At 43.4% G+C, this 18401-nt stretch overlaps 2 non-coding genes across 2 annotated transcripts; one reads left to right on the plus strand and one right to left on the minus strand.

The window, feature by feature from the left end:
• Nucleotides 1-351: 351 nt before the first annotated feature.
• On the minus strand, nt 352-465 carry LOC138227439 (U5 spliceosomal RNA). The gene has a single exon (XR_011184971.1). It is a non-coding gene; the product is annotated as a U5 spliceosomal RNA (small nuclear RNA).
• A 2212-nt stretch (nt 466-2677) lies between these two features.
• Nucleotides 2678-2749, plus strand: trnag-ucc (transfer RNA glycine (anticodon UCC)). The gene has a single exon. It is a non-coding gene; the product is annotated as a tRNA-Gly (tRNA).
• Nucleotides 2750-18401: the final 15652 nt, after the last annotated feature.

Raw genomic sequence — 18401 nt, forward strand, 5'->3', positions numbered from 1 at the left:
CTGCCCTGCCGGTCGTGGTTGGCAATGCACCTGGCCTTACAAATGAGCCAGTGGGGCCCGTTCAGCTCCGGGCTCATCGCCTGCGGCTCTCGGCTTGCGGGCGTGCCCAATCCGTGCGATAACTCGGAAAACACCCGGCCACACTGTGCCGGAAACGACGCACTCTGGGAAGCCGCTATGCAAAGCGAGGTCCCATATCCCCTGCAGCCGGACACTTCCCGCCCCCCAAAGAAAAGAGCGCCAATCAGACAGGCGGAGACCGAGGACTCGCAGAGCAGACAGCCACAATCGCCATAACAAGAGCGATAGCGAGCGTTTTTGTTTTCTCTCTTTGACCAGCCCAGCTGCACCTTACCCGAAAGCAGGGAAGCACAAAAATTGCATGGAACTCATTCATGCTCCTCTCCACGGAAATATTTAGTAAAAGGCGAAACATTTGTACAAGATGAAGAAAAACCAGAGTGCGTGGCTGCACAGCTTCAGGAGCCCAGGCCGCCTTCAAAGCCTCTGATCTGCCGGTCGTGGTTGGTAATGCACCTGGCCTTACTAATGAGCCAGTGGGGCCCGTTCAGCTCCGAGCTCATCGCCTGCGGCTCTCGGCTTGCGGGCGTGCCCAATCCGTGCGATAACTCGGAAAACACCCGGCCACAGTGTGCAGGAAACGATGCACTCTGGGAAGCCGCTATGCAAAGCGAGGTCCCAAGATCCCCTGCGGCCGGACACTTCCCGCCCCCCAAAGAAAAGAGCGCCAATCAGACGGCCAGAGACCGAGGACACGCAGAGCAGACGGCCACAATCGCCATAATAAGAGCCTAACCCTAACCCTAACCCTCGGAAATCTGTGGCGTTTAGCGTGACATAGTCTTGCAGGCATCGTGCTGTCTCACTGCAATACTATACCGCTGGAGGAAACAGTCCATCTGGCCATGAAACTCATTTGAACGTCTAGCTACAGCAACTAACTATATCATGATTTATTCAGGATGTGCGGAATCAGCACGTCCCGGAGACAGCTTCCGAAATCGTGAGCATTCTCTGGTGGTAGGGGCGTTCAAGATGGCGCTCAGGTGGGAGGTAAAGTTTAGTGGTTCAGGAGTTTTTTTGAGTTTTTCATGACCTGAATGTTAATTTTTGCTTTTTTTGACTACTGAAAAATAAGGACTTAACAGTAGTTGTTTAAACTTCAGTTATAACTGAAAGAAAAAAAAATGATTTTTTTTAGGTTTAAGAATTTCGATATGAGTAACACTGGGAAAAGAAAAGAGAGTGCTGGGTCTTCGAAGGAGAAGTTTAAGAAACCTCAATCGTATATGTATAGCACTACAAGAAAATTGATGGCAACTAAAGGGAAAAGTGAAGCAGCTGGAGGGGACGTGGAAAGAGTGCTGGAGATGCGCTCGTACGCGAGCGTTCGCAGCCCAAGTGAGACTCAGCTGCCAGAGGAAGAGCCGGAGTCCCTGCCCAGCACACCTGTGAAAACCCCGGCAGCCAAGAGAGGAAGGGGCGACCTGACGCTGGAGGAGCTCCAGACCAACATCTTCAACATGATGGCACAGAGCATGGGTGAGCTGAAGGAAATGATTTGATCTAATACAGTCGCAATCGAAAGTCTTAAAAAGTCCATGGACTGTGTGTTTAAAGAGGTTGAAGACTTAAAGAGTGAAGTAAAAGTTCTTAAACAAGTAAATACCAAACAAGAAAAGCATATTAAAGAACTTGAATTGAAAGTGAACGATGTAGATAGATACCGTCGATGATGGAATTTAAAATTATTTGGAGTTAAAGAGGAACATGATAAGGACCTTGTTGCAACAGTGAAGGGTATCTGTAAAAGGACCCTGCCAGACCAGGAGGACGTAATATCGGCCATTGACTTTGTTCACAGGCTCGGGAGAGCGAACATGTCTGGGCAAGTGCGCCCCAGATCGATTATAATACAGTTCACCAAGATGACGGCGAGGGACATGCTGTGGCGAGCGGCGAGGGGGAATGAGTATTTGAATGGGAACAAACTGAGGTTTGCAGAGGACCTGTCTGCCGCGGACAGGAGCACCAGGAACCAGCTGTGGCCCCAGGTTGAAGCTGCCAGAAGAGAGGGGAGGAGAGCCTACTTTGTGGGAGCGAGGGCCTTTGTGGACGGGAAGGAGATTTGCTCCCAGTGACTGCTCAGTTAATGATTATGTTTGGTTATATTTGTTATACCAGTATATACTAGTGTTTCTTTAGTGTTAGTTTGGAATGGTGTAGTTAAGTGTTAAGGACTGTTATAGTTCTGGTTCTTTGAAAAACTCAATAGTTTAGACAGTCTTAGAGTTAGTTATTTGCTTTTGTGTATGTCTTTTTCATGAATGCCAGAGGTACTCGAAATGTTGTTAAAAGAAAAACTGTGTGCTGAGTTTTATTTTTTACAGGAAACGCATGCATGTTGAAACTAAAGTTTATAAATAATTGAGAAATATTAAAGCAAGGAAAATATGATACGTGTAAAATATACAATTTGATCACATAATTACTTAATTACCTCTGGTAGTTAAATGCTTTTTTCTGCTGCGTTTTTTTTCTCTTGTACATGACTCTGATCCTCTTGTTGTATTTGTATTTGTAAATTCTATGTTTAATAAAAAAAAAATTAAAAAAAGCATTCTCTGGTGGTGTCCTGTAGGCTTCCTGTGGGTGTGCGTTGGTGGTATAGTGGTGAGCATAGCTGCCTTCCAAGCAGTTGACCCGGGTTCGATTCCCGGCCAACGCAGTGGCGAATGTTTTCAAATGCTGTCATGAGCCTTGGATTGTGACTAGCAAAGCGAAGCCTTTTGAAAGAGCTAAAGCACTGAAAAACGGAATTGAGGGAGAATCTTACAGGGGATTCTGAGTGGTGTCTGCATACACGCAGTCCGATATGGGTGCTGAAAGCTTGAGCTACTCTCAATGTCATGCTGGCTTTCCCCGGAGTAAATCTGTTACATTGAAAGAATGCTTCTCGCAGGTTCAAAAAGGGACCCTTGTTAATTGGAGAAATCAATGATTTCGAATGAATTCTGTATGCGTTAAAAGACAGCTATACACAGAAAACATGCAGGACACTGCTCATGATGTTTCCCGAGCCAAAACACAGTGCGTTTTTTCAAGCCATCTGACAAAGCCCGCCCACTGAAAACTGCAGCAGATCGTGTAAAGACGTTCAACTTTGTAACTACTGCACGCACAGGAAGCAGAATAAATTCCTCTTTTCAAACTGTCAAAGGTTTGCTTTACGAACGCCGCAGGACATCGCACAATCTCTTTTGAACAGGGACAAACGATTTCTTATGGGGCGCAGTAAGTACTGTTACTGTCACTGCTCGATACCGACGTTGGCCTACTATACCATGTTCAGCCACTGCTAGAAAATGTACGGCTCTAGCACCAGAGCAAACAACAGGAGGGCCGATGTCGAACAGGCACACGTGTCAGACATGGAGAGCGATGAGAATGGGATTCGAACCCATGTCTGCAAAGCACAATGGATTAGCAGTCCATCACCTTAACCACTCAGCCACCTTGTCGATGAAACTGGGCTGTCCGGACATGGGTTGGCGCGCTCCAGATGATCTTTTTCTTTTTTCCCCCACGTACTCGAGGGTCATTTTCCTGTTCCACATGTGATTTCAACATTTTCCTTGGGAGATGTCAAGCCAGCAAGTCACTGCTGTGGTTCAGTGGCCAGTGTGGAGTTCAGTGGCCCTGTTGTACACAGAAAGCACATTGAGCTCCTTGGACATGAAAAGTTCCAGATAAAAGCCATTTGTCATCCTTTCTCTTGGTGTCGATGTTGCTATTGTATGTAAAGGTGGCAACTTGCTCAGCGAGCAGGCGGAGCACACACCGAATGCAGATGTGTCTGAGTGGTGTGTCCAAGTGGCTGCAAAAGGACAACACTCCTGGGGCGCCGTGGCTTAGTTGGTTAAAGCGCTTGTCTAGTAAACAGGAGATCCCCGCCTACGGCTAGACTTAATTAAATGCAAGTATTCATTTCCTGTCTTTAACGCGACTTGTTTTTCTTAAAATGGATGCAACTTGCAAAACATGAAATACAAGCCTTGCTAATCAGCGCTAGCGGCTGGCAAAAAAAAGGAGTCAGCTATTTTTTTTTCTTTAACCTTAACCCTGCTAACGGAGAAGAGTTAAACGACCGAGTCTATGCAGCTTAAACGGTGCGCAAGTCGGGTTCTTAGCTGAAAGGGTGGTAAATCACGCTCACCCCAGTCCTTAATCTTTTAAAGAGGATACAAAATTGAACCTAGTCGCCACATCACATACATCCCGTTCAACGATAAAAAGGTAACATCTATCCTCGCTCCAGAGTCAATCTCACGTTGAGGGCATCTTTTTTTTCACTTTACCGTGAGTCGGGCTCGGCTGCACAGAGGAGAGAGCAGAGCAATGAGGTCACAGGGACAGGGGAGTCACACGCTGGCGGTTTGAATACGCGGAAGATCACTGAGGGATCCACAGTATGTGGACCCTCCGTTCGCCATCAGTCCACACTCCGGACTCTGAATCCTGCCATCCGAGTTAAGATCTCGGCGGAACCTGAGGCGCAGTTCCTTCTTAAAACGTAATCTGGTGAGCATTTCTAGAATCGCACTTGTATAGATGCAGCCTTTAATGTGTTGCTAGGTTAAAATTGATGACTTCTTGTATTTCAGTAGGCAACTGCCCTCTTGATTTTGGATTTAATTTCTTTATTACAGGGGCGCTTTTATGAAGACAGAGTCATGTTCAGGTACTTTGCTTGATGGAGGAAGCTCATTTCGGACTCTGTGATCTGCTCACCTGGAAAGGTCTGCTGTACTACTACAAGAGAGAAGTAGGGTCTGGAAGAAGGGACAATTTTATGATGCTTTGGAAGATAGTTTTTTTTTTCTTATACTGAAAATGAAAAGTAGAAATGGACTCAATCTTTGGAATTTGTATATTTATACATTTCAGTGAACCCTCAGCCATTCCTTCTGTATTGTAATTCAATTTCTCTTTTAAAATTCCTTCCCCACTTCTAGGACCTGCAGTTGCTGAACTCCACAATGGCTTCTATTGGAAAGTCTGTGACTGAGACCATTATTTATTTAGGAGCAATGAGCAATTCTTATATAAATGCAATAAAATCATTATGCTCAAACTATGAGAGAGAATTTTAAGGATAATTTAAGAAATCAGTCTTAGCTTGTTTCTATACACAGATGGTATTATTTATTTTCAAAGGAAACCCGCGAGGATTCCCCTGGTGTGCAAGATGTGCCTGAATACTTTTGATCAGCTTCCTGCTCACTTCAAGAGGGCGTGTATGAAGCACGCCACGGCAGAAGAGATCAGGTGGCCTCTCAACAGGCGAGGGAGGACATGATGAATCACCTGAAGAACGGGGTCATCGTGGATTACCACAGAATAGAGATCAAAGGACACTTTGTGGGCTTGAAATACAAAGAAAACCATGTTCTATGGGACAAGATAAATACAAAACTTAAGCTTTTATTTTAATTAGATTTATTTATAAAGCATAAGCAATCATTTATTACATTAATATATGTGAAAATAACATTTTAGTATCATACGTTTAGTATATTTAGTCCCTAATGCTGAAAGAAATGATCATAGAACATGACATCTAACCTTACCTGCTGTGTTTTTAATCCCTATTGCTCAATGCACGGTGAAAGCATTGCATACATATGTCTGACAATGAGGAATGGGCCCCTGAGACAGTCATTTGCCTGTTTCACAAATGATCGTATTTTACTAGAGATTCTGTTTGGGATTCAGATGTGCATTCGGAAAGCAATCCTTTTCAAGAAATGATACGTTCTGGATGAGGTCAAAGGTGCTGGAACACTGTATTTAGGATGTGTTTGCAGAGACTGTGTGTCTCCTGCTTCAACGCAGTGAGAAATAGATGTGCTCCTGTAATTCATTGGTACATGCCCAGGGCAGTAAGCAGTCTGAGGATTTATTTCCAGACGGCATAGAGCAGTGAAGCAGTGAAGTAGTGCAACACACTGGATCATTATATTATTAGAATCTATTCTACTTAAATTATTACATTATACACAATTTGAGTTCATTTTAAAAAGTAAAAGGTAATGAAAGGAATGCATTTTCGTAAGAAAGATAATACCGATATGCATGTGATAATCTTCCTTATATCATGTAGTGCGTCATTTGGACACTTTGTGGGATTGAAATACAAAGAAAATCATGTTCTATGGTACAAGATAAATACAAAACTTAAGCTTTTATTTTAATTAGATTTGTTTATAAAGCATAAGCAATCATTTATTATATTAATATATGTGTGTAGCCGCGAGGCTTATTAATAAGGCAGAATTAAGTGTTCTGAGCCTTCCCAAATGAGGCCCCATTTCTCTGTTCATCTCTGTGGTGCAGCCACAGAGAGACTATTCATGCAGGGTGATTTAAGGTCCTAGGACAGCTCCCAAAGGGGGATGCACTTAGCTAAGCCTGGCTATCATGATCAATGGTCATCCATTGGCGCCTATCTGTCTAGGGAGTGCCAGTTGGACATCTGGACTGCATTACTAAGTGTCAGGACTAAGTGACTCATATCTCACCTTGATCAATCAATCAGGGACTGGTAGGGCCGAGTAACCCACGTGGGACTCTGATGCCCATGGAACTTTCAGCCAATCAATGAGCTGAAGTTCCTCCAGGTAAAAACAGGCAACACAGAGAGCCTGTGAGATTCAGTAAGATTCAGAAGGGAGGATTCAGAGGATTCTGTGGACAATTCTAAAGGGAATTCAAAGGAGAATTCCAGGGCAGGGCGGCCCAGGAGCAGAAGGCTCCCAAGGGCAGGACATTCTCGCAGCGCGCCTCCTGACCATCCTGAGACTCAGCCCGGACAACCACGGAACGGCCAGTGTGTCCGAGTGCCAGAACTTTCCTTTGTTCTAAGAGTCTAGAGCGGAGGTTGCCAGAGAATAACCAGAGGATCCACCCGTGGTTAGCACCAGCAGCAGGCCTCGTGAACAGGTCGGAACTGTGGACAGCTGAATCACTATTCAGAACTAGCTCTTCATCAGAAACGAACCGGTCCTCTTCCTGACTTGCTGGGACCCACAGTCATCTTTTCTCCTGTGCACAAACTTTGCTAGTTAAAGCCCACAGTGAGCATCAGCAGCGCAGCATCGCAAGCCACACAGCACAGCCTGGCACGGAGCCAGAGAGCGCGGATTGGACAGCAACAGCCTGCAACTGTTTCTTTGTGCCCGCAGGAAGATCTGAATCCCCAAAGATTGGATGAGTATTCAACTTCAATGCATTACAGCTCGAGAATTCAATTGTTATCCCAACCAGTTGATATCAATTTAATTCCTAAGAGTTATGTACTTGTTTGAGTATCTAATGTAGAAGTTATAACCAAGTTCATTAACGAAACGGTCTTAATGAATGATATACTGAACGTATGTCCTCTTGATATGTGTAACACTTCGTAACTGACTGAATATATATCTTTTGTATTCTGATAACCCTCTCGATAAGATCTGTTAGGTTTACATGCATATTTTATGTATTAATAAATGTATCCTCGTGTATTAGTACCTGTGTGTGCGCGTTGTTTGAGTTATGTCACATGGTTGGATTCTAAAGCCATCAAAAGAATCAACTTTGTGATTTACTGCTACAATTAATAATTGTCTCAGTAAATGCCCAAACCCTACAGAACTGGTGCCTTCAGAGAGCCACTACATTTAATTTTGCTATGGCAACATTACATATTTGGCGTCCCTGAGCCGGTTTTCTTACATGTGAAAATAACATTTTAGCATCATATTATTACATACAGGTCTCTAGCTTCAACACAGTGATATATATATATACTCAGTGATTTATTGGTACATGCCCAGGTCAATAATCAGAATGAGGATTTATTTCCAGACGGGCTACAGGTAGTGTTGTGAAATACTTCAACACACTGGATCGCAGATTTAGACCCCCTGCACTCTTACTCCTTAAAAACCAAAGAAATGAAGATATGTAGCAATCACATTGCAACAGGGCTGACAGTGACTTAATGCTTATACTAGTGGACTTCTGGTACCTTTAGGGTACGGTGTTCCCTGAAGGGCTCTCAAACCCCGCATTTCAGATGCCTAGCTGTTTCGCTGATGTGTTGCACCTCAGAATCACTTTTAAACCTTACCTCTGGTATCTTTAATCCCTATTGCTCAACGCATGGTGAAAGTATTGCATAAATGTGTCTGAAAATGAGCAATGGGCACCTGAGAGACTCATTTGCCTGTTTCACAAATGATCATATTTGACTAGAGATTCTGTTTGGGATTCAGTTGTGCATTCTGACAGCAATCGCTTTCAAAAATGGTTACATTCTGGATGAGGTCAAGGTGCAGGAACACCGTATTTAGGATGTGTTTGCACTTATTCTGTGTCTCTAGCTTCAACACAGCGATATATGTATATGCTCACTGATTTTTTGGTACATGCCCAGGGCAATAATCATTATGAGGATTTATTTCCTGATGTGCTAGGGGTAGTGTTGTGAAATACTTCAACACACTGGATCGCAGGTTTAAACCGCCTGCACTCTTACTCCTTAAAAACCAACAAATGCAGATATGTAGCAATCATATTGTAGCTGACACTCATTTGCCTGTTTCACAAATGATCATATTTTACTAGAGATTCTGTTTGGGATCCGGATGTGCATTCTGACAGCAATCTCCTTATCGCGGCTTTGCCCTTCTTGCCTCTTTGGACAATATCTCCATCTTGTGGTCGTTATTATTCCGGTTCCGGTCGAGAGGGAACGCTGGCGCATTTGGCTGCCGCTCCTCTCACCAGTTTTTCATTTCTATCTACTTATTTATGTTTTTTTTTTTTCCCTTTTTCTCCTCGATTACACTGATTTCTAGTTTATCTATTTTCATCCGCTTCACGTTACAAATTCACAAATGCGACTTCCACTGCACTGTGAACTTACTCAACTGAAGACCTTCACCTCTTGCTACCGCCTTCTCTGGATTTCCTTCCCGTCTCGTTTCATCAATCATGTCTCTGAGGTACACTGCACTGCAACTTCTTCAACTAAAACAAAGCTACTTCCTGGTCAAAGACACATTCGATTACTGCCGTTTTACTGGGATTTTACGACCGACTCGCTACATCCATCGCAGCACAGGACGCCGTTCTCTTCGTTCGTCTGCCTGCGGAGTCTCTATCCCTGCCTTTCGGCGCACGTCTGTAAGTCCATCACGTACCGGCGCCGATCTAAAAAATCTCCTCACTACCGCACCTGGACCGCACTCCGCTTCCCCCTGCATCCCCGAGACTGGCCAGATCAGCGCTACTCAACACCCGCTCCGTTAACAGCAAGGCTCTTCTTTTATGTGACATTATCAAAGAAAAACAACTGGACCTTCTGTGCTTAACCGAAACATGGCACAAACAAAACGATGGACTCCTGTTCAACCAACTAGTTCCTCCTGGATATGGTTTCTTTGACCTTCCGCGTCTTTCAGGCAGAGGCGGGGGCATCATTGTTATTTACAACCTTTTTTACAGTCTAAGTCCTATAGCTATACCTCCTCCCTCTTCTTTTGAGTGTCTTGTTTTAAATGTTTCTATCCCCCAATCTACTATTATTGCCACAGTTTACAGACCACCCAAACCCAGTGGAGTCTTCTTAGGTGAGTTTGGTGATTTTCTCTCATTCTTATCCCTTAAATTTAAAAGGATCCTTATTCTAGGGGACTTTAATATACACATTGATTCAACCTCTTCCAGTCTGGCTAAAGAGTTCCTTTCTCTTTTGGGATGCTTTGACCTTGCTCAGTTTGTTTGTACCCCTACACATAACAAAGGACACACCTTAGATCTAATTATTGCAAATGACTCCTTTGTCTCCCACTGCTCCCCCCTTGATCTAGGCCTCTCTGACCACTTAGCCATTCTCTTCAATCTGGAATTACCTGTTTCTAACACTTCCCCCTCACGCTCTGTAAATTTCCGCAACTGGCGATCAATTGATCACCCAAGGTTTGCAAATTCTGTTCTGTCCTCCTTATCCTGTTTCTCTTCCTCTGACCCTCTAGAGGACAAAATACAGTTACTTGACAATGCTCTTTTATCTACCCTCGACACCTTTGCTCCTTTAAAAACTCGAACCATCTCCTTCTCTCGCCCTGCCCCCTGGTACAATGACCATCTGCGTTTCATGAAGGCAGCCTCTCGCAAACTTGAGCGTAGGTGGCGTCTTTCCAGCCTAAATGTACATTATCAGGCCTGGAGAGATTACTTATCTGATTATAAGGTTACTATAGAGTCTGCTAGATCCACCTACTTCTCTCACATCATTGAAAATCACCAAAACAATCCCAGACATCTTTTCTCCACCATCAACAGACTGCTCAAGCCAAACTGCCCCACCACATTACCTGCCTCATCACAACTTTGCAACACATTCTTAGATTTCTTTAGTTCTAAGATTGACAACATCCGGCATCACATTCTCTCCACTACGGATATAATTTCCACACCTCCTCCATCCTCATCCAACTTCTCTGGTTCCCGTCTCTCCAGCTTCTCTCTTCTTGACTCAGCATCCCTAAACAAACTAGTTACGCGCATGAAACCCACCACATCTATTTTAGATCCCATTCCCACCACTTTATTCCAGTCCTGTTTCTCTTCTCTCTGTCCCATTGTCCTCAATATAATACATGAATCCTTGAGCACCGGCATTGTACCAACGGTCCTCAAAACTGCTGCTATTACCCCAGTGCCAAAGAAGCCTAACATGGCTCTCGACAATCTTAACAACTTTCGCCCCATCTCCAACTTACCCTTTCTCTCTAAAATTCTAGAACGTGCTGTCACACTTCAGTTACATAACCACCTCATGACAAACAACCTTTTCGAACCCCTCCAATCTGGCTTCCGTCAACTTCACAGCACAGAAACCGCCCTAGTCAAAGTCACCAACGATCTCCTAATAGCTTCTGATTCTGGTTCTCTTTCCATACTCATCCTTCTTGATCTCAGTGCTGCCTTTGACACTGTTGACCATAACATCTTGCTTTCTCGTCTCGAGACTGTGTTTGGAGTCTCTGACACTGCCCTCAAATGGTTTAAGTCTTACCTCACTGATCGCTGTCACTTTGTCTCTCTCAATGGGTACAGGTCTGAAATTGGTCTTGTCAAGTCTGGTGTCCCTCAGGGCTCAATACTGGGCCCCTTGCTCTTCAGCATTTACATGTTCCCACTTGGTCAGCTTTTAAGATCACATGGCCTCAGCTTTCATTTTTACGCTGACGATACTCAAATATACATCCATACCAAACCCGACACTGATGTGGCTGTCTCTATTCTATCTAATTGCATCTCTGACATAAAAATTTGGATGACTCAAAACTTCCTTCATCTTAACTGTGACAAGACTGAAGTCATGCTTATTGGTACCCCCCATCAACTTCGTAAAGCCAGTCCTGTAACCCTGTCTGTAGATGGCTCTGTACTTGAGCTCCAATCAAAATTGAAAAACCTTGGGGTTATATTCGATTCTGGCTTAACATTCGACCCACATGTACAGCATACTGTCAAAACATCTTTTTTTCACCTTAGAAATATCGCAAGACTACGCCCTATGCTATCATTAACTGTGGCTGAAAAGCTAATCAACATATTTGTATTCTCTCGAATTGACTACTGCAATGCTCTGCTCCCTGGGGTATCTAAATCTACTCTGAACAAGCTGCAGTATGTCCAAAATTCAGCAGCCAGAATCCTGACCAAGTCTAGTGCAAGTGTTCACATTACTCCTATCCTGGAGTCCTTGCACTGGCTTCCGGTCAAATTCCGCGTAGACTTTAAAATCCTCATGCTCACCTACAAGGCTTTACATGGCCTGGCACCTCAATACCTGTCTGAACTTTTATCGCCCTACTCCCCACCTCGCAACCTCCGCTCTTCAAATTCTGCCCTCCTTACTGTCCCCCAAGCCCGTCTACATTGTATGGACGACAGGGCCTTCTCCTGCTATGCCCCCAAGCTCTGGAACTCTTTGCCCAAGGATATTAGAGAGTCACCTTCTCTAAACTCCTTCAAATCCAGACTCAAAACCCTCCTTTTCAGAAAAGCCTTTACTTAACTGGTTCCATTCTTCACCCCTCTGCTCTTCTTAATACCATCTTCCACGGTCTCCTCTATTGTTATTGTTGTATTGTTGTAATCATAATTGTGTCCTGTCTTGTGAAATGTTCTTATTTATTGTTGTAGTCTTCTTATTTATTGTTATTGTCATCCTGTAAAGCGCTTTGAGAAGCCACCTTTAAAGGCGCTATATAAAATAAAGTTTATTATTATTATTATTATTGTTATTGGTAATGTCTAGACAACATCTCCATCCTGTGGTCGTTGTTGGTAATGTCTTCTTATGCCCTTTAAATTTTAATTCTCTATTAGTTGATTCTAGAATCTCTACAATGGAGATGAAAACATCAGTTTTATAGCAGACAATATGACATTATTTATAGTCCAATTAGAAACTTATTACCCTGTTTTTAACATAATAACAAATTAAAATTGATTAAAACTAAGTTTGGAACACCAGGGAACATAACAAATGATTTTTAGGAAAACCATGAGGTTCTCTGTGTCCAATGCCTGCAAGGGGAGAAAGCTAGAATCCTTTGATTTTTTCAAAATTTGAAAATAAACATCATATAACAACAGCTTTCATTCCTAGGAGTGAAAAATAACCATTTTTGAAGACATAGTAGTTTCTAAAACACTACAATAAAGTTAAAAACATCAGTTTTATATTACATTATTTTTAGTGAAATTAGTCATTTTTTGCACTATTTTTAATAAAATATCTAATTAAAAGTGATTAAAATTAAGTTTGGAACAACAAGGAACACAAAAAAAAAAGATTTTTAGGAAAACCATGAGGTCCTCTGTGCCCGATGCCTGCAAGGGGAGAAAGCTAGAATCCTAAAAAAAAGTTATCAATTCTAGAGCCTAAGAGGAAAACAAGACAAATGTATATCTCCAAATAATTTTATGTGCTTCAGAAGAGCCCAGGAAAGTTTTTTGCATACATGAAACCACGCCCGTTTGCACATAAGCAGACATGGTTGCACACACGACTGCATGAAAGCACACGTGCATGCGAAGTCATCCTGTTGAGCATTTGAAAAGCCGCACCACGCCACACTTGAAATAGCTCTTACATTAGTGGTAGACACAGGAATCGCCGCAGGAATCAAAATTGAACCTAGTTGCCACATCACATACATCCTGTTCAACGATAAAAAGGTAACATCTATCCTCACTCCAGAGTAAATCTCATGTTGAGGGCATATTTTTTTCCACTTTACCATGAGTCGGGCTCGGCTGCACAAAGGCGAGAGCAGAGCAATGAGGTCACGGGGACAGGGGAGTCACACGCTGGCGGTTTGAACACGCGGAAGATCACTGAGGGATCCACAGTATGTGGACCCTCCATGCGCCATCAGTCCACACTCCGGGCTCTGAATCCTGCCATCCGAGTAAAGATCTCGGCGGAACCTGAGGCGCAGTTCCTTCTTAAAACGTAATCTGGTGAGCATTTCTAGAATCGTACTTGTATAGATTGTAGCGTGCTCTCTGAAGGCACCAGTTCTGTAGGGTTTGGGCATTAACTGGGACAATTATTAATTGTAGCAGTAAATCATAAAATGATTCTTTGGATGGCCTTAGAATCCAACCATGCGATATAACTCAAACAACGCACACACATAGGTACTAATACAGAAGGATACATTTATTAATACATAGAATATGCATGTAAACCTAACAGATCTTATCAAGAGGGTTATCAGAATACAAAAGGTATATATTCAGTCAGTTACAAAGAGTTACATATATCAAGAGGACATATGTTCAGTATATCATTCATTTAGACCGTTTCGTAAATGAACTTGGTTATAACTTCTACATTGGATACTCAAAACAAGTACATAACTCTTAGGAATTAAATTGGTATCAACTGGTTGGGATGACAATTGAATTCTCGAGCTGTAATGCATTGAAGTTGAATACTCATCCAATCTCTGGGGATTCAGATCTCCTGCAGACTCAAAGAAGCAGTTGCAGGCTTGTTGCTGTCCAATCCGCGCTGTCTGGCTTGGTGCCAGGTTGTGCTGTGCGGTTTGCGACAGTGTGCTGCTGATGCTCACTGACCGGCTAGTTAGTGTTGGCTTTAACTAGCAAAGTTTATGCACAGGAGAAAAGATGACTGTGGGTCCCAGCAGGTCAGGAAGAGGACCGGTTCGTTCCTGATGAAGCGCTTGTTCTGATTAGTGATTCAGCTGTCCACAGTTCCGACCTGTTCACGAGGCTTGCTGCTGATGCTAACCTCGGGTGGATCCTCTGGTTACTCGTGGCAACCTCCACTCTCGACTCTTAGAACAGAGGAAAGTACTGGCACTCGGACACACTGGCCGTTCCGTGGTTGTCCGGGCTGAGTCTCAGGATGGTCAGGAGGCGTGCTGTGAGCCTTCTGCTCCTGGGCCGTCCTGCCATGGAATTGTCTTGCACCCCTGGAATTCTCCTTAGAATTCTCCTACTGGAATAGTCCTACTAGTTCTCCTTCTCCAGGCTCTCTGTTGCCTGTTTTTACCTGGAGGAACTTCGGCTTGTCATTGGCTGAAAGTTTAATGGGCATCAGAGTCCCACATGGGTTACATTGCCCTACCAGTCCCTGACTGGTTGATCAAGGTGAGATATGAGTCACTTACTCCTGACACCTAGGAATGCAATCCAGATGTCCATCTGGCACTCCCTAGACAGATAGGCGCCAATGGATGACCATTGATCATGATAGCCAGGCTTAGCTAAGTGCATCCCCATTTGGGAGCTGTCCCTTATCAAAAGAAAACATCTTTAAATCAGCCTGCATGAATAGTTTCTCTGTGGCTGCACCACAGAGATGAAGAGAGAGATGGGGCCTCATTTGGGAAAGCACAGCAACACTTATTTCTGTCTTATTAACAAGCATTGCCTCTACAAATCCCCCCTTTTTGAAGGTCACGAGGTCCTGAGGCGTTGTTGCCCTCAAAACAAAACAGAGTTAAGTGATGTCCCCTGTCATTAGAACATTAACCTTAAATGTCCACATTTCTCCTCGAGAATTCATACCGGAACCAGCATTGGGAACAAACAGGATGAATAACATCTGGAGTATGTATAAACACGGTAGGAGACATCATCTCAGTCTAGGCATTACAAATCAGGAAGTTCACTGTCAGTATCTGATACCTCTGTAGGCAGATATTTGGGGAAGAGGTAACTTCCTTTCTTTTGACATGCTACCTTTGACTCATTTGTGCTACCCGGAGTACTTCTTGATGTAAGAGTACAGCATTCAGAGTACATTGTCAGTCATGATCCAGCTTCCCAGCAGCAGTGTTACAATAACACCGGTTCCTGTTCCCAGCCCCCCTGATGAACCATGAGACCTGTGTTGGGCACCTGCCAGGGTGGTTTGGAGGTTTGTTCCATTAAAGCAAACTAACTACCTGTACCTCCTGAGGGCTTACTGTTTCTTGGATTTCTCTCTAATTCAATAGTGTGGCACCTGAAGGCATCCACGACCTCAAGTTTGGTCTTATGTTGTCTGGTTCCAGACCGTACAGTGTCAAGTTACCATGCTGTACTATGGCCTCCTTGGGGCCAGTAGCACGCAAACCTATCAGAAATAGCAAACACACAACAGTGGCGGCAGCAATCAGTCCTCCCAAAAGTCTTTTCGGGTGGCTGATCCCAGTCATCTCCTTCTGAGTGACTGTTGCCTTTCTAAGTTGGCGCAGCATGTACATGGTCTCTTTCTCAGTATGCCATGTGGCATCTTGGGCACCAACATCCTGGAAATCTGAGGAGATCTGACGCAGCTGCTGATGCTGCTCCTCCATTTCCAGGACATCTGCTTTTTCGATTTGTTCATGCCTGTGCTCTAGGAACCCTGCAGGGGGTGGTGCAGCGGTGGAGCATGCCTGACCCTTGGCTTAGTGGTCATCTGGAGCACCTGAGTGATCTGGGATTGTTACTCCATTCTCACTGTTCAGGTCCACCCTGCACACTTCCTGATTGAGGAATCCCTCTATCGGCATGTTTACAATCGTTCACTGGGCGTGGGTGTAGGACACCTGCTCGCTCCCCCCTTCCCTCTCTAGGGGTTCAGGGAGCTGCCCCAGCACTGGGATAGCTAGTTCACTGTCTTTGAACTCACCATCACCCACCAGGCCCATGTCAGTGCAGGCGGGGATTCTGACACCCCCCTTTTCCATGTTCTGCACTAACAGTCGGGTGGCTTGCCCATCCAGCTCCAGTGGTTGGTGCTGAACCACTGTTGGTCAGACTCAGACTGACAAACTGAGCTGGTGGCTGTAAGAAAACCGGCTCGGCTTTCATTCCCTGTCCCTTCTGGGGGACTGGGTGTATTGGCAACCCTGCCATTGAGGCAGGAACAATCAGGTCAATCTCACTCATTACCTGGTAGTTGTGAGAAATAATGTTACCTCACTGCAGGTTCCCTGGGTCACAGCAGAGGGAATCGGCATCTGGGATCAGGTGTGTCCACAGCGCAGTAGTCTCAGCGTCCAGCTGAACCTCCTGTCTAACCTGTGAATGTTGCACCAGGGGATTTCTTTATTTATGTCTTTATTTAGTGGTTTCATTAGTGACAAAGGCTAAACTTTCTTGGAAAAATGTCTTTTATGTAAACCATGTTTGCTATTAATTCATTTAGGACTAGAATATGTTCATTGTCTTCCAATAAAAGAAGGGTTCCTTTCGCCATAGTCGGGTTGACATTAGAAGCTTGCCACGCCTGGACTGTTACACCAACGCATTAGCATGTTAAAGCGATTTCGTTGAGGAGCCTAGCTTTCTTAACTAGTAAGTACTGTACTTCCTTGGTTTTGTAGGGGGGAAGGTGTCTTTCGCTGGAAATCTGGTCCCCTTCTACTGTGAAACCTGTGAAACCGGTTTAATCCGTCACAGCCAGCACTCCCGCTGGCCACCCACGTGTTATGCTCTTCATTAATGTCTAAGCCGGAACACATCATTATATCTCATTTTGTATTTCTTTTAAAAAAATCGTTTGCCCAGCCTAACAGTATTGTTGTTATTGTTTTTATCCTGTAAAGCGCTTTGAGGAGCCAGCTTTTAAGGCGCCATATACAATAAAGTTCATTATTATTGCTATTGTTAAATTGCTGGACAGAGAGGTGAACATTATTACATGGAAGACAAAGATAGCGATTTATGTGTGGATGCTGCACATTGGTGGGGAGTCCCCATTGCCTGTAAAGCACTTTGAGTGGAGTGTCCAGAAAAGCGCTATATAAATGTAAGCAATTATTATTATGATTATTATTATTATGATTATTATTATTATTATTATTATTACGTTGCATTGTGCATTGTGCTGCTGTAATACAGTTTTAAATAATTAAAGTCTAAACAGTATCAGCTTTATTTATGGGTTTTAAATCAATATAAATGTTTATATTGTAACGCCTAGGTGACTATTCATTGTTATTAAAATGACTTAAATTTGATCATGTTGTGATAATTAGAAATATAAATTTGTTTGGTGCGAGTGAAGTTTTATTTAATCTCTGAGCCAGGGAAACATTGTATTTTTTTAAAAAAAATGTTTATTAAAAAAAAAAGGAACGGCTCCAGCAGGATTCAAACACACAACATGTGATATGGGAGTCAGGAAGCTAACCCACAGCACCACCAGCAAAGTCACACAAAGAGTGTCGAAAAAGCCCTACAAAACATTATGTAACAATTCTTGTGTTGCGGTACATGAGTATAATTATATCGTTATTAATTTCTTTAAATACGCGATTCCATATTATATTCCCTTTAAATCAAATTCTTGTACCGGAGCTTGTTGACTCCAGTATCACGTTAGTTAAAGACTTCGATGCTTAAAATGTTTAGGGAGAAATGGAATACTGGTGTGTATGTTTTCTTTAAAGTACCGAGACCAGCCATATACTGTATGTTTAAGTTCCAAAATTAATATCGTTTATGGCCTTCACACGTGTTACAGTATGCTCCTATTCTTTTTATGCTCAGGTACTAAGATTTCCCTTCAGTGGTAAAATTCCATATAAATATTCAATGCTTAAACGGGCACAGTAAAGACATTAAATATACATGTACATATACATACTGTATACAGTACAGTTTGCATACAGTAATATGTTTATGTTCCTAAATCAATCTCTTTTATGAGCATGTGAAAGGCATGGTGAATCGGAGATTCTCAAAAATTACTGTACTTTGCATGATTGGAAACAAATGCGTGATTGCGAAATGCTGTGGTGTTACTT

This window comes from Lepisosteus oculatus, unplaced genomic scaffold (genome assembly GCF_040954835.1).
Source record: "Lepisosteus oculatus isolate fLepOcu1 unplaced genomic scaffold, fLepOcu1.hap2 HAP2_SCAFFOLD_371, whole genome shotgun sequence".
NCBI lineage: Eukaryota > Metazoa > Chordata > Actinopteri > Semionotiformes > Lepisosteidae > Lepisosteus > Lepisosteus oculatus.